This window comes from Callionymus lyra, chromosome 10, assembly GCF_982586985.1.
Source record: "Callionymus lyra chromosome 10, fCalLyr1.hap1.1, whole genome shotgun sequence".
NCBI classification, from domain to species: domain Eukaryota; kingdom Metazoa; phylum Chordata; class Actinopteri; order Syngnathiformes; family Callionymidae; genus Callionymus; species Callionymus lyra.
In genome coordinates, this window is record NC_141827.1 from 21,218,123 (window position 1) to 21,224,622 (window position 6,500).

The following is a 6,500-nucleotide window of genomic DNA, read 5'->3' on the forward strand; positions in this document are numbered from 1 at the left end:
TGTCATGACATAACAACAATAAGCTTTGTATTTATTATATATAACTCAATTTTGTAGTCTGTGTGTTTTTGACTGTGGGAGGAATCCTGAGTATCAAGATAAAACATTATCAATGAATGATTTGTCAAGTATCTAAGTAAGTAGATAATGTATAGAATCAGAATCCAAAACTTGTATTGCCAGTGTTTTAAACACAACATTTCTTTGTTGTGTCAGTACAGAACAATAGAAAAACCGAACTGAGAAGTGACTTTAATTAAAATTGTATTTCTTAACTGTTTTTTTCATTTTCTTTTGCTATTATCTGGGGTCGGGTAGCGGGGGCAGCAGCTTCACCAGGCAGGCCCAGACTTTCCTCTACTAAGACTTTATCGTCATCCTCGGGGGTTCCGAAAGTGTTCCCTGGCCAGCTGAAAGACATTGTTTCTCTGGCGTCCAAGTCACATTCTAATCAGAACCAGGCCACATTTATTTTTTCTTTAATTTAAAGGTATGGAGGTGACATGGATATCATTTTTTAAAGCTCTAGATACTATTTCATGATGCTTCAGTTGTGAAAATTTACTACTTAATTTGAAAAAAAAAAATGTATTCCAAAAAAAACATGTCACCTCAAAGAAATGCCAACACTGCGAGAAATATTACTGATTACCGGCAAAATTTAGCTAGATTTAAAAAAATCCATATTCCAAGAATTTCTTTTTTTTTAATCTCAAGATACAAAATATTAACAAAGTTTAAAAATTAAAGAATGAAAATTAATTCCTAAAAAACGACTTTATACTCGACATCATGAGGTTTGGCTTAATATGTTTGGGGCCAGAAAATTAGAAAGAAGAAATAAAACAAAACAAGGATTATATTCCTTTGTACAACAACCAATGACACATATTTTGTGGTTGTTTTGTTCCTTATAAATGAACTAAAGAACGACAGATTTCCATGTACATCTCTAACTCTTGTGCAGTCTTGTTGTTGCAGCTTTTTGAACTCCGTTGCAAACTTTTTAATTAAGAACCTTGTACTCTTGTAATGAAACCACTTTTCAAGAAAAAAAAAAAGCATGCAAAGACAAATTACTATGGCCTTAAATGCTTGTTAAGGGAGCATATAAACAGCTTTTCATGATTATTTATTATGCCCCATCATTAACTTTAGAGATGTATTGAATTTGGTCGGCATACATTTTTTATCAGGCTGATGCACTGTGTCTCCTAAAAGAGGAAAATTACCCATCACTTTGATTGACTGTGGAATTAGTAATCCTGCAGGCAATTACAGCAGCTGATGCACCAGAGAGCTGTTTATTAACACTGGTATTAGAAAACAACGGAGGATTCCTTCACCCTGAAGGATGCCGTCGTGATACAGAAAGGCTCAAAGCAAAGTTACGTGCCATTAAATTTTTATAACGTCTTCCCGGAGCATCTGCAACATTTTCCTTTGCAGTCATCAAATGTGTCAAGAGAGAGGGGATATATTCGGCATCACCGCCACCGCTCGGTAAGCGAATGTGAAAGGTAATGAGTATAGAGGGCAAGGTTCAGGACACGCAGGAGGTTGATCTGTATTCTCTGCAGGCTCCGGGGCCTCGGACCCTCTCTGGGGGTCACACGGATCAGAAGCGTCTTGCTGCTGCTCACTCCGGCATCATTATGAGGAGAAAAACAGAGGCAGGGGAGGATAAACGTAGACAAGACTATTTAGGGATTTATTAACTGTTCATCAGTAGCTTCAACTTCTCATTTGGGTACTTCACTCGGGAGGAAATAGCAACAGGGAGGCCAAAGGAGGCTGAAATGATACCAGCTGGGTGAGACTAATGTTACACTAAATGGGTCCAACGAGACGGCACTGATTACTGGAAGAAGCCGGCGTGAGAGTGGGTGGTTTGCCCCGAAGCCCACAGAGGGGCAACCTGAGAGTGTGTTTATGTAAGACACCACTCCGTTCCCAGTCACGACAAGTCTAAATACTTTACCTAAAAGGGCCAGAGGGGATTTATATCGACACAATGAGAAACCGAACACACACACACACACAGGTCGAGGCCATCGCAAGATATTTTAGACTTCTATTACACATGGTGCTGAGGCATTACCTGCTATAATGGGAATCTATGTCAGTTTAAGATCCGCGTGGCTACATTTGTGGCGGGAATTCGATACTTCCTGCAGAGAAATGTGAAGGATGTCAGCAAGACAGAGGTGTGTATCCATTACACTTCAAGATGCACCATGTATGAAAATAATGAGCTGAAAATATATGTAATAAGATAGATTTTTTACTCCACTCCTGCCCCCAAACTCTGAATTAAACAGCCTAATAGCACGAGGAATAAATGAGTCCCTGAGTCTATTAGTGTTGCATCTGGGGAGGAGCATTCGTGCATCTGCTTCTCTGCTCACTAATGACAGTGTTCAGAGGATGACTGTCATCTTCCATGATGGACAGTAGTTTGTCCAGTGATCTCCTCTCTGTAACTGTCACCAGTGAGTCCAGCTTCATGCCAACCCCAGAGCCAGCCCTTCTGATCAACCTGTCCAACCTGTTAACACTCCTCTTGGAAACATTCCCAACCTAACACACCACAGCATAGAACAGGACACTGGCCACCACAGACTGGTAGTACATGCAGAGGAGATTTCTGCAGATGTTGAATGATCGGAGCCTCCTCAGAAAGTACATTCTACTCTGAAATTTCTTATACACATGGTCTGTTTTGCAAGACCAGTCCAGTTTACTGTCCAGCCACACAACAAGGTACTTATAGTTGTGAACTATCTCCACCCCGTTGCGTCTGATGGTCACTGGATGTGGCTTTGTCCTGTACCTCCCAAAGTCCAAGACCAGCTCCCTGGTCTATGAGGTGTATTAGAGTCCTGTAGTTGTCCTCGCTGTTGTTCCTTATACATCCAACAATGGCAGTGTCGTCAGCCTACTTCTGGACAAAACTCAGCTCGGAGTTGTAGTAGAAGTCTGAAGTATACAGTGTGGCAAAAAAGTATTTAGTCAGCCACCGATTGTGCAAGTTCTCCCACTTAAAATGATGACAGAGGTCTGTAATCATAGGTACACTTCAACTGAAAAACAAAAAATCCAGGAATCACATTGTAGGATTTTTAAAGAATTTAATTGTAAATTATGGTGGAAAATAAGTATTTGGTCACTTCAAACAAGGACGATCTCTAGCTCTCACAGACCTGTAACTTCTTCTTTAAGAAGCTCTTCTGTCCTCCACTCCTTACCTGTATTAATGGCACCTGTTTGAATTCGTTATCTGTATAAAAGACACCTGTCCACAGCCTCAAACAGTCAGACTCCAAACTCCACTATGGCCAAGACCAAATAGCTGTCGAAGGACACCAGGAAAAGAATTGTAAACCTGCACCAGACTGGGAAGAGTGGATCTACAATAGGCAAGCAGCTTTGTGTGAAAAAATCAACTGTGGGAGCAATTATCAGAAAATGGAAGACATACAAGACTACTGATAATCTCCCTCGATCTGGGGCTCCACGCAAGATCTCATCCCGTGGGGTCAAAATGATCATGAGAACAGTGAGCAAAAATCCCAGAACCACACGGGGGGACCTGGTGAATGACCTGCAGAGAGCTGGGACCAAAGTAACAAAGGTTACCATCAGTAACTACAACGACAGGGAATCAAGTCCTGCAGTGCCAGACGTGTGCCCCTGCTTAAGCCAGTGCATGTCCAGGCCCGTCTGAAGTTTGCCAGAGGGCACATGGATGATACAGCAGAGGATTGGGAGAATGTCATGTGGTCAGATGAAACCAAAGTAGAACTTTTTGGTATAAACTCAACTCGTCGTGTTTGGAGGATGAAAAATACTGAGTTGCATCCCAAGAACACCATACCTACTGTGAAGCATGGGGGTGGAAACATCATGCTTTGGGGCTGTTTTTCTGCTAAGGGGACAGGACGACTGATCCGTGTTAAGGAAAGAATGAATGGGGCCATGTATCGTGAGATTTTGAGCCAAAACCTCCTTCCATCAGTGAGAGCTTTGAAGATGAAACGTGGCTGGGTCTTCCAGCATGACAATGATCCCAAACACACCGCCCGGGCAACGAAGGAGTGGCTCCGTAAGAAGCATTTGAAAGTCCTGGAGTGGCCTAGCCAGTCTCCAGACCTCAACCCTATAGAAAATCTGTCCCAAAACATCACTGCTCTCGAGAAGATCTTCATGGAGGAATGGGCCAAAATACCAGCTACTGTGTGTGCAAACCTGGTAAAGACCTATAGTAATCGTTTGACCTCTGTTATTGCCAACAAAGATTATATTACAAAGTATTGAGTTGAATTTTTGTTATTGACCAAATACTTATTTTCCACCATAATTTACAAATAAATTCTTTAAAAATCCTACAATGTGAATTCCTGGATTTTTTTTTCACATTCTGTCTCTCACAGTTGAAGTGTACCTATGATGAATTACAGACCTCTGTCATTATTTTAAGTGGGAGAACTTGCACAATTGGTGGCTGACTAAATACTTTTTTGCTCCACTGTATATGGTGAAGAGGAGAGGGGCAAGTACTGTTCCCTGATGTGCTCTTGTACTGCACACCACAGTGTAAGACGTGATGTCCTTCAGCCTGACATACTGGTCAAGAGTCCGAGATCCAGGAGACCAGACCAGAGTCCACATGCATCTTTGTCAGTTTGTCCTGGAGTAGAGTGGGCTGGATGGTGTTAAAGGCATTAGAAAAGTCAAGGAACAGGATCCTCACTGAGCAGCTTCCTTTATCCAGGTGGGAATAGTTCCGATGCAGGAGGTGAAGGATTTCTTCTTCTACACCAACTTCTACGCGGGCTGGTAGGCTAACTATAGGTGGTCTTAGGATGTTTGAGGACCAGTCGCTCCAGTGTCTTCATCAGCTGTGAAGTCAGTGCCTCCGGTCTGTAATTGTTCAGCTCGTTCGCCCGGATCTTTTTCAGGACTGGAACGATACAGGAAGTCTTCCACAGAGTTGGTACTTTTCCCAGCTGTAGACTAAGGTTGAAGACATGCTGGAGCGGCTCATCTGTTTCAGCAGCGCAGGTGTTTAGCAGCCAAGCGGACACCTTGTCAGCCTTCCCTGGACGAATCCCCAAAAAGTACATAGTGTACCTGGAGAAGTTGTGTGGAGCTGAGGGGGTCACAGGAAGGTGGGGCAGGTTCTGCAGCAGGCTGCAGTGAGGGTGAAGTGATCTGCTCAAACCTGTTGAAAAAGTAGTTTAGACCGTTTGTCTCCTTCACTGCAGTCAGAGAGGACTTGGTCTTGTGTCCAGTGATGGTTTTACCACCATCCCAGACCTCTTTTATTTGTTCCCCACTCAGCTTCTCCTCCAACCTCCTCCTGTAGGTGTCATTTGCCTCCCTCAACCATCGCTTAACCTCCTGCTGTGCTGACCTCATGGCGTCTCTGTCCCTGAAAGTTAGCTTCTTCTCCCTGTTAAGGACATCCTTTACCTCCTTTGTTACCCACGGTTCATTATTATTAGGGTAACAGTCTTAGCAGTCTTAGCAGGGGCCACAACATCTAAGCACTCGGAGGAATGTAAACACAAGTGACTGAACTTGCATGGTAGATAGTATGGCCGCAGGCTGACGGGCAACAGTTCTAAATTCTGACAACACGACTTTCTTCACAGAAACATGTCTCGGGCTACACCAGCGTTTATTCACGTACAGGATGAGCTCTCCTCCTCTGCACTTCCCACAGACATATGCGTCTCCAACCACTCTTACGGTGGTGAAGCCTGGCAGGACCATGTTAGCGTCTGGAGTCAGCCTAGTGGGCCACATCTCTTTCAAGATCAACAAGCTGCTCTCTCAATAGATCCGCTGGTTTTTGAGGGCAGACAGCTCGTCGATCTTGTTTGCCACTGAATTGACGTTCCCCATCGTGATGGTCTGTGACGTCTCCGAAAAGTTAGCTTAGCCTTTATTCTCCTGCCGGCTCTACACCAAGTTCCAGGATATCGTGAAAATCTACAGCCCGTGCCATTTACTTCAGTGACAGCAAATCCTCTCTTGAGTAAACAAGACAATTATAATTACTCTCTATGGTCAAAAGTATCCATCGAAAATTGTTGCTGCGGAGCTACTGGAGAGGCTGCCGTGCTCTTTGTCGCCTTGTGAACTTACGAAATTTTACATTAACCAGAACGATATACATTAAGTAAGATCATATCCTTTGTCACCACAAGGGAAAAGTGATCAAAATCTGTTTTAAAATAAGTAAATAACTTGTCAGTAGTTATTGTGAGTTGTGAGTAGTATGAGTTGTGCAGGCCGGCGTCCTGTCCAGGGTATCTCCTGCCTTTTGCCCAAAGAAACAGGGAAAGGCTTCCAATTCCCATAAGGGAATAAGCGGCAGAAATTGAATGAAAGAATAAGGAAATAGGACAACCTGAAAGTGATAATCAAAATGTGTCAGAATATTTGGTAGACTTCAGGTTAACAGAAAAGTCTTGCATTAGTAAGAATCGTGA

General features: G+C 43.1%; 1 pseudogene; it reads left to right on the plus strand.

The window, feature by feature from the left end:
* The first annotated feature begins 1,523 nt into the window (after window positions 1–1,523).
* LOC148070944 (uncharacterized) lies at window positions 1,524–5,845 on the plus strand (annotated as a pseudogene).
* Window positions 5,846–6,500: the final 655 nt, after the last annotated feature.